This window comes from Capsicum annuum, unplaced genomic scaffold (genome assembly GCF_002878395.1).
Source record: "Capsicum annuum cultivar UCD-10X-F1 unplaced genomic scaffold, UCD10Xv1.1 ctg5143, whole genome shotgun sequence".
Taxonomy (NCBI): Eukaryota; Viridiplantae; Streptophyta; class Magnoliopsida; order Solanales; family Solanaceae; genus Capsicum; species Capsicum annuum.
In genome coordinates, this window is record NW_025859376.1 from 153,022 (window position 1) to 163,996 (window position 10,975).

The 10,975-nt window shown below is 38.2% G+C and overlaps 1 non-coding gene across 1 annotated transcript; it reads left to right on the forward strand.

Annotated features, from left to right (window-relative positions):
- The first annotated feature begins 10,153 nt into the window (after positions 1-10,153).
- LOC124892869 lies at positions 10,154-10,243 on the forward strand. The gene has a single exon (XR_007050453.1). It is a non-coding gene; the product is annotated as a small nucleolar RNA snoR26 (small nucleolar RNA).
- Positions 10,244-10,975: the final 732 nt, after the last annotated feature.

Below are 10,975 nucleotides of genomic sequence, written 5' to 3' on the forward strand. Positions count from 1 at the left end.
TCATATCCCCTGATATTTATGAACCCCTTTCTAACCCCGAGACGGACCATTATGGGGAGAAGAAGAAAGAGTGGAGGACCCAACATAGAAGGAATTTACTAGCTATGAAGGAAGAGATCATGAGGATCAAAGAGTCTCATGGAGCCAGGGACCACGACGGTTTGGGGTATGATGATTTATGTGTTCACCCAAAAGTAGACCTATCAGATGGGTACAAAGTCCCTAAGTTTGAGATGTTTAAAGGTACCAGAAATCCAATGGCCCATCTGAGAAGGTACTGTGAGCAATTCATAGGGATAGGGAAAAATGAGGCATTATTGATACGCATATTCAGTCAAAGTTTGAGTGGCGAAGCCTTGGAGTGGTTCATGTCTCAGGAGCTGAAAAGGTGAACTGGTTGGAAAGCATTGGCCAAGGGTTTCCTTGACCGATTCGCATTCAACATTGAAATAGTCTCGGATCGATATTCACTATACTGGATCAAACAGAGGAATGTTGAGAGTTTTTGAGACTATGCTTTTCTTTGGAGGAAAGAATCCGCCAAAGTGAAACCCCCCATGTGCGAGGAGGAAATTGTATCCATGTTCTCTAGTGCTCAAGAAGGAGAATATTATACCAGGATGGTGTCCGCTATCAGGGTAACTTTTATGGATTTGGTAAAAATAGGAGAATCACTGGAAGAAGGTATTTGGACAAGGAAAATTGCCAAAACCCCGACGTCGTCTGGGACTGTTATGTTCTCGAAGAAGAAAAAAGAAGATGTAGGTGTGATTTATGCTAATCCTGTTGCAAAAACAAAAAAGATGTTCAACTCTAGAAATATTTTACCTTCTCTGTCGTCACCCAACCTTCAGCACGTGTTCTACTCCCACCCCCAATACCTAGCTCCACTCTTAAATGCCCAACCTCAGTACCAAACTCCACTCCCAAACATACAATCCTCATACCAAGATCCACAGTCAAATATCTTTCCCCAATACCCAGCTCCACCTCTAAATTATCAGTTTCATTTCCAATCCACTCCTTCAAATAACCGAACAAATTTCCAAGTGCCTCCAAATATCACCAATTACCTCCTCCTATAAATCAAAGCTAGTGCAACCCCCAACGTCCAAACCATGAAAAGAAACCTCCCCAAAACTTTACCCCACTAGCTGAAAGTCGCACCCAATTGTTTGAAAGATTGAAGAATGCTGGTCATTTGAAACCAATACAGGCCAGGCCTGTCAATCCCAACCCTCAATTTTTAAATGCAAGTTAACATTGTGCCTATAATTCAGGAGCAACAGGGCACGGTACAGAGGATTGTGGCTACCTGAAATATAGGATCCAGAATTTAATCGATCAGAAGGTCATCACGCTCCTGGCACCTACACCAAATGTTAACAGTAATTCATTGCCCAACTATAGGGGATCTAAAGTTAACATGATTGAAATAGAGGGCGAATGGGCATCTGGCAAGACCATTACCCAGGTGAACTACGAAAAGCGCAAAAGGGCAGAAAAGGTAGGAAAGATAGAGAGGGTTGTGGTTGCTTTAAGTTTCAATAAGAAAGGCCCGTTTATAGTGATGACGGCTCCAAGTCAAGCGCCCCCTCCCCTATCAAGAAAGGAATTCATTGTACAGACCGCTGTCATCCAAAGGATGACACGGTCAGGATGATGCTATATCCCTGAAAAATTGACGAACAAAAATGATCCACAGAAAAGGCCAATCATTAAAGGAAAGGCTGAGGAATTTTGGAGGCATATGCAACCAAAAGATTACTTAATTATGAAACATTTAGAGAAGACACCAGCCTAAATCTCCATTTTGGCACTATTAATGAGTTCGCAATACCACCGACAAGCTTTATCAAAGGTTTTGGATGAAGCATATATTCCCACAAGAACGAGTGTTGAGAACCTAGCTGCGATGATAGGAAACATTGTGGGGAATCATCGCATATTATTCAGTGATAAAGAGTTGCCATTTGAAGGGGAGATGCAAAACAAAGCCATGCATGTCATCGTCATTTATCGAGATTATGCAATTAATCAGGTATTAATAAATGACGGATCTGGTATAAATATTTGTCCCCTCTCCATATTGGTTCAAATGGGCTATGATTTAGGAAAAATTTGTCAAAGCCACATAAATGTGAGAGCATTCGATGGAGGACAGAGAAATACCATAGGAGAGATTTATTTGCACATCCAAATGGGGCCTGCTGAGTTTAAGATTAAGTTTCATGTTATGGATATCCATCCTAGCTACAACCTGCTCTTGAAAAGACCATGGATACACGGTGCAAAGGCAGTTTCATCACCCCTTCATCAATTATTGAAGTTTATTTGGGAGAATCGTAAAGTAGTCATCCAAGGAGAAGGAAGTCAAGCGGATTATCCTAATGGTTATGTGCCGGTGATTCAACATGTTCCAAAAGGTAGTAGTTTCTATACAGTGGAAATTGTAAATATTGTGGATAGGGATTTGACGTCCAAAGTACCAATATCTTCTGTCTATAAAATGATTGCAACGGTGATGTTAAGAAATGGGTTCGAACCTGATCAAGGCTTGGGCAAGAATTTACAAGGAATTGTCGAGCCTATTGCGATCCGAGAGAGAAGCCCTAAGTATGGGTTAGGATATCAGCCTACCAGGAAGGATAGGGTTAAGAATGAGTTAGAGAAAAGTTTGTTTAAGACCTTTCCACTCCTGTGTCAGTTATTTCCTGTACAAGAGGTGTCAGATGATGATGGTCTTGTGGATGGGATTGGAGATTTGTTCGAGGGATGCAATGTTGCATCAAAAGATTTCCCATAATCCAGAGGGTGGAAGAAGATGGCGCCAGGGGAGGCCCTGCAAAATTGGACCTCCACTCCACTCATAACCCATCGCCCGTCATGGTAGATGAAACGGTAATTACTAATAGTTTTAAAATCGGTGATGATCCGGCGGAGGCCCCGCGATCCACATTTTATATCTCAAAACTCTCTTTTCATATTTTACAGCTTACAAAAAGGCATGGACTTGTATTTGCGCAAGTCATGAGCCATGGTTTTGTAATTATCTCTCAAATTTCAATGAAAAGGCCTTCATCTATTTAGAAAATTTTATTATTTCTAAAATATTCCTTGTCGTATATTTTGTTATTATTTTGTCATCATCTAACTTGGTTTGTTTGTCCCTTACAGTAACAGCAACTTAAAATCTGCCAATGTCATGTCATGTTAAAGTTTAAACAAACAAAATAAAGAGAACGATGATGATTGGAAGGACGGTGATGAGGAACAATTAGTTGAAGATATGGAGGAGTTTGAGAATTGGGAAAAACCAAACCTGGAGGAAACTGAAACAGTCAACCTCGAAGATCATGATGAAACCAAAGAAACAAGCGTTAGTGTCCACCTGGCGGAAACACAAAAGAGAGAGCTCATTCACCTATTGCGGGAATATATTGACGTGTTTGCTTGGTCCTATGATGATATGCCAGGGTTGAGCACCATCATTGTGTCACATAAGTTGCCGATAAATTCTGAGTTTGATCCAGTCAAGCAAAAAATATGGAAGTTCAAGCCAGACTTAAGTCTAAAGATCAAGGAAGAAGTGATGAAACAAATCCAGTCCAAGGTGGTAGAGGTCACAAAGTATCCGGCGTGGTTAGCCAACATCGTCCCGTGCCAAAGAAGGATGGTAAGATTCGTATTTGTGTTGACTACAGAGACTTGAATAGAGCTAGTCCTACAGATAATTTTCCATTGCCCAACATTCATATCCTCATTGATAATTGTGCAAAGCATGAAATACAGTCTTTTGTTGATTGTTTTACTGGCTATCATCAGATATTGATGGATGAGGAAGATGCAAAAAAGACGGCTTTTATTACGCCTTGGGGTGTCTATCATTACAGGGTAATGCCGTTTGGTCTCAAGAATGCGGGTGCCATATATATGAGGGCTATGATGACCATTTTCCATGATATGATCCATAAAGAGATTGAGGTATATGTGGATGACGTAATTATCAAATCCTGCAAGAGTTCAGATCATCTGACCCATCTAGAAAAATTCTTCAACAGATTAAGAAAGTACAGTTTGAAGTTAAACCCTGATAAGTGTGCTTTTGGTGTACCATCAGGGAAGTTGCTGGAGTTCATAGTCAACAGAAGAGGCATCGAGTTAGACCCATCCAAAATCAAGACAATTTAGGACTTGCCACCGCCAAGAACTAAGAAGGAAGTTATAAGTTTCATGGGTCATTTGAATTGCATTAGCCGGTTTATCGCTCAGTCGACAGTTATATGCGATCAAATTCTCAAGATGCTAAAGAAAAATGCATTGAATAAGTGGACGGAAGAATGTCAAAGAGCTTTTGACTGCATCAAGGAATATTTTTCTGCCCCGTCGGTTTTGGTACTCCCAGAGAAAGAATTCCATTGCTTCTTTACCTGTATGTCTCAGAAAATGCTTTCGGATGTGTCCTCGGGCAACATAATAAGACCGGTAGGAAAGAGAAATCCATTTACTACTTGAGTAAAAAGTTCACGCCATATGAAGCCCGTTACACTCTTGTAGAAAGGACATGTTATGCTTTGACTTGGGCAGTATAAAAGTTGAGGCATTATCTATCGTCCTACACAACATACCTCATCTCGAGAATGGATCCGTTGAAGTATATATTTCAGAAGGCCAAGCCTACAGGAAATCTAGCCAAGTGGCAAATGTTGCTAAGTAAGTTTGACATTGTGTACGTAACCTAAAAGGCAATTAAGGGGCAAGCCTTAGCGGATCATTTGGCAGAAAATCCGATTGATGAGGAATATGAGCCACTTCGAACTTACTTCCCAGACGAGGAAATTTTATTCGTAGGGGAAGATATCACAGACATTTACCCTGGATGGAGGCTATTCTTTGATGGGACGGTCAACTTTAAAGGGTCAGGAATCAGAGCAGTTTTGGCGTCAGAAACGGGGTAACATTATCCGGTAACTGCAAGGTTGTGTTTCCCCTGCACCAATAACATGGCTGAATATAAGGCTTGCATCTTGGGCCTCAAATTTGCACTTGATATGGGTGTTCATGAATTTTTAGTCATCGGGGATTCACCAGGTACGGGGAGAATAGGCGGTAACAAAATCCAAGATTACTCCTTACGTAGAGCTGGTGCAAGAATTATGTGAAAGATTCAAAGAAGTTGATCTCAGACATATTCCACAGATACAAAATGAGTTTGCTGATGCTTTGGCCACTATATCTTCCATGATTCAACACCCAGATGAGAGTTATATTGATCCTCTGGAAATAAGATTGAAGGAGCAACCCGCGCACTGCACACACGTTGAAGAGGAGCCTGATGAAAAGCCTTGGTACCATGATATAAAGAGGTAATTTGAATCTGGAATATATCCCGAAGAGCCCAGTAACAATCAAAAGAAAACAATTTGACGGCTAGCGAAGAACTATTTTTCAAGCGGGGAAATCCTTTTTAGGAGGACTTTAGACTTAGGATTCTTGAGATGTATCGACGCTGTGGAAGACAATAAATTGATAAAATAAGTACACGCTGGAGTTTTTGAGCCTCACATGAATGGATTTTCCCTTTCTAGAAAGATCCTGAGGACCGGTTACTTTTGGATGACTATGGAGAATGATTGTAGCAGGTATGTGCAGAAATGTACAAAATGTCAAAAACACGGAGATTTGATTCGAATGCCTCCACATGAGCTTCATGCAATGAATTCACCTTGGCCCTTCGTAGCTTGGGGCATGGACGTTATCAAACCAATAGAGCCATCGACATCGAATGGGCATAGGTTTATTTTGGTTGCCATCAATTACTTTACTAAGTGGGTTGAAGCTACTTTATACAGAGTCGTCACTAAGAAAGTGGTTGCAGATTTCATCAGGAGTAACTTGATTTGCCGATTTGGAGTGCCAGAATCAATCATTAGCGATAATGGGGCAAACTTGAATAGTCACTTGATGAATGAAATTTGTGATCAGTTCAAAATTGTGCATCATAACTCGACTGCAAATCATCCCCAAATGAATGAAGCCGTGGAAGCTGGCAACAAGAATATCAAGAAGATCTTGAGAAAGATGATTGAAAATGATAGATCATGGCATGAGATGTTACCTTATGCTTTGCTGGGATATCGTACAACTGTTTGAACCTCCACCGGGGTGACTCCCTATTTACTGGTTTACGGGAATGAAGCTGTGATACCTATTGAGGTTGAAATACCCTCCCTGAGGATTATTTAGGAAGCTGGACTGAGTAACGAAGAATGGGTCCGCGCTCGCTATGAATAACTCATGTTGATTGATGAAAACAGAATGGTTACTGTTTGTCATGGCCAGCTGTATCAACACAGGATGGTTCATTCCTTTAACAAGAAGGTAAGAGCTCGAACATTTGAAGTAGGGCAACTGGTTCTCAAACGAATATTTCCTTACCAAGAGGAGTACAAGGGTAAGTTCGCTCCAAACTGGCAAGGGCCATACCTTGTTCGTAAGGTACTATCTGGAGGAGCTCTGATTTTTTCTGAGATGGATGGCTGAGAATGGACCAAACCAATCAATTCTGATACGGTAAAGAGATACTATGTTTGAAAGACGGTCCAATTTTTGTTTTTCCTTAATTTACTTGTAATCGCCTTTGTAATAATGTTGTTCTCTAGTGCGCAACTGCCTAGAGTCCCTTTCTCTTTATGTACGAACTATGTTTGACCTGACTTCCTAAGAATGGGGTACGTAGGCGGCCTATGTCGACTTCGGTCAATCTTTTAGGACGATTCATCATTTCCTTCTTATGTATGAACTATGTGATGATTTGAATTCCCAATAAAAGGGATACATAGGCAACCTATGTCGGCTTTGGTCAACCCATTAATTTCTTTTATATATCCCTAGCATAGTCCTGAACTACGTTTGACCTGATTCCTACTTCAACGGGATACGTAGGCGCCCCAACGGCTTGGTCATATAACCCCAGGAAATGGAAAATGGGGCAGAATTTTTTAGAAGGAATCTCGAAAACTCATAAGAGAAGATCGACATCCAACAAAGAGAATGAAGATCAGCAAAGACTTCAGATCCACTCGGATTGGTATCATCTCAAACAACTTTAAACTGGAATAGAAATTTTGAGGAAGACCTCAAAATTTCCACCAAATGTCGGAACATATTCCAAATTTCCCAGCACCAGAGGTTAAAGTCAAGCTTTGGAAGTCACTAACTGTAACAAACTCTAGGTAGACTCAATTTTTGGCTATGATAGAACTACTTGAAGAAGCCCTGCAACAATGATCATGAGTTTTGGAGACCATCCATCGGACATAGTCAAAACTACGAAGAAGACGTTCGTTGAGCTAGTTCATGACATGACTGTCAGAGATTTTCTAAAGTTTTACAGAAGTTTTCAAAATTATTTTCAAAAATTTAAGACTATTTTCAAAAATCTTATGACTCACTTATTTAGTACTTGCCTAGACATTATTTGGGATGGAGTGTCAGGGTGGAAGTCCCGATATGGTCTAATGCCCAAGAAATGGCAAGGAGAAAATCAAGGATCGAAGAAGGTCAACACGGAATAATTTCATTCAAACTAATCATTTTTCTGTGGATGCAGGGTTCAATATACAAAATGAGGGTCTCTTTCAAAAATTCCCAAGCAAAGTGGGAGCCACAATAGAGCATTAATACCCAAGAACGGTATTTTAGGATAGCCCTAAAAATAGATTTAATGCCTATTTATTGAGGACCTTTTGATTTGTCCATCTCATTTCTTGAGATAGTAGGCGACAAGAAAAAATCTTTGTCTTCTTTACAAACATTGTATTTAGAAGTTTCCTAAAAATTGTCGCTAGTAAAAGTGACTTTGTGTCTACTAATCGTCTACCTTGAGTACAGGTACATGTAAAAAGCAAGACACTGATGAATGAAGCCAGGTAAAATTATTTTATCATTGCTGCAAAGGCCATTACATATCATTGCCACAAGGGCCATTACATATCATTGCCACAAGGGCCATTACATATCATTTCCGCAAGGGCCATTGCATATCATTGCCGCAAAGTTCATTCGTATAATATGCAAGATTATCCAAAGATTGATAATTTAAGGAAAATTTATAAATCGATCATCGGCTATAATCGGAGAGGTTGTCTTTCCACATACAACAAGTGATATAGATAACCAAAAGGGTTGCCACACCAGCATAACATTACACGGTTGTAGGGACCATTCTGCAAAAAGTATTGCCGGTGTTCAAAAGGGCCACCCCATTTTGAATGCATATTCAACCGACAAATGCCATAATTATACAACAACCAAGAGGGTTGTTGTGTTTGTTATGGCCAGTTATTTCATTCCAAACAGATATATGAAGAGATGATTTCACTTTTTAGGAAACAACTCACGTGGAGATATGGTAAAATACTACACACCTCTTTCGTGAATTATGCTTATTACTAATAATTTTCATTTGAGATATTGTCGAGAGCATCCGAGAGGATGAAAATCTCAAACCAAAAACCACAGGTGTGGACGACTCCAGAAAGGATGCAGCACAATGTGGGACTCTTTCTCAGCAGCAAAATGGGACATAGTCTGGAGAGGGATGTCAAACTCTCTAGACGCGAGCTAAATGATGATCACTACCACCATCTAACCATGCCTCTATTAGAAGTCATGTGGGTATTTTTTGGATATTCTGGTCTCAGCTTTACCTCTGGGATATTTTCTTAACTCATACCGAGGGGAACTTTCTCTTTCTTTCAAATTCGGGTGACAACGTACATAGAGTTTTGGAAATTATGTCTGGGTAAGTTCTTGTCTATGGGTGTGAAGGATCCCACATTCATGATTAAGATGGTGACAAGCCTCTTTTCCATAACTCGATCAACTTGTCACTCATCCTAATCCAAAGATTGTCTGAAATAGAAGACTATCTTTTCTACCAATAGGGTCGAACTACAAGCAGTCTGATTCCCTGAGTCTCAGAGATATATAGGCTGGGCTCTGTTTAATAAGAACCGCTTACTCAGAATCTTCAAAACTTGAACGATTTTTCTGTTTTAGATCGTTTAAAGTACTTTATAAAGGTTTATTAATTCCTTTTCAAAAATTAAGTGGTGACTCTCTCTAAAAAAATCAAAATTTCTCCGCAAATCAACCAGTGATCTGCTTGTCTTTGGTAAGAGCTATCTCCATTTGTTCTTTCGCAATCTGTAGCAAACTCTATTTTTAGGATATATTAATTTTTTGGTATTTCACTTTTCTGAGATCTAACATCATGCTAAATAAAGAAAGCCATCTTTTGGTACAGTTCTAGCACAGGAGCAACTAGTAATGCATAGGAAAATTTTGGGATGCCCTTGGGCCTATTTATGAAGGATGTGGTTAAAATTCATTGATATTTTTTTATTATATCTTTTTGTGCAAATGATCACCTTGTCAAGCTGTTCAACAGTACAATTATTTTGTTCCAAATATTTTTCCTGAAAATTATTGTTATACCACTACTGTTAGAGGTGCATTTATATAAGTTGTTTTTCAATTGAATTCCTTGAATATTCAATTATTGTGATTCTATAACTTTGATTTGATCTTTATAACATATTAAACATCGAAAATATGCTTCATACATCATCCACAAAAGAATAAAGTGATATTTTCATCAATATCAAGTAGTACAAAACATAGAAGAGATAGAAAAGAAGTTGGAAAATGGATTTTTTCAATTTTGAAAAAGCAACATAGATTTTGGCCCTCTTTTAAGCGTATGTTTAAGGTCACATTGTCACTTTCTGTTTACACTATGTGTTAGTAGTAGTAGTAGTAAATTGAGAAGCATCTTTCAATGTCTACTTGTCCTTGTACAAGAAATAAAACAGATAGATGCTTAATCTTTCACCTCAAAACTTTTAGCGAAATGACTTTGATATGAGTCTGATAGTTCAAGATGTGGAACTTTGTCTGCCTCACATCAAATAGCTACTCTCTCTGTTCACTTTTACTTGTAAAATTTCGCTTTTCAAAAATTAGTTGGACTAATTTTCAGAGGTAAATTAAAAATAGATAAATTTAATATCTAAACTTTAGATATTTCCAATCTCTTCTGTTTAGTCTTTTCTTATTTGTTTTATGCAATATCTTTCTTTTCTCGTAAAAGGCATCAGTGATGAATAATCCAATTTGTTATCCTTGCACTTTGATTGTTGAATGAAGATAATAATGGGAAAACATTTATGAGATGCTTTTCTTTTCCTTCTTTCTTTGCTTGCATAGTATTTTTCACTCCATTCAGAATCATTCTATTGGAAAGATTTATTTATTTCCTAATCAAAATCATTAATTTTTTGCAAATGTGTTAACGGTGATTTTTGTAAAATAACTAGTGACTTGAAAATGGTTAAGTGTAGTTATTTGAAAATAGTTAAATATAGTGACTTGAAAATGTGAATTAGTTAATTGAAAATAGTTAAGTGTAGTGACTTGAAATGCTAATACATGACTTGAAAATGACTTGAAATATATACTAGTGACCTGAAATGTGAATTAGTTATTTGAAAATTATTAAGTGTAGTGACTTGAAAATGATTAAATGTAGTTACTTGAAATTGAGAACTTGTGACTTGAAAATGATTAAGTATAGTGACTTGAAATGCTAGTACATGACTTGAAAATGGTTAAGTGTAGTTACTTAAAAATGGTTAAGTATAGTGACTTGAAATGTGAATTAGCTATTTGAAATGGTTCGAGTGTAGTACCTTGAAATGTGAATAAGTTATTTGAAAATTATTAAGTGTAGTGTAGTGACTTGAAAATGGTTTAGTGTAGTTACTTGAAATTGCAAACTTGTGACTTGAAATCGGTTACTAGTGACTTGAAAATGGTTAAGTGTAGTTACTTGAAATGTGAATTAGTTACTTGAAAGTGGTTACGTATAGTGACTTGAAATGAATGATTAAGTGTAGTGACTTGAAAACGG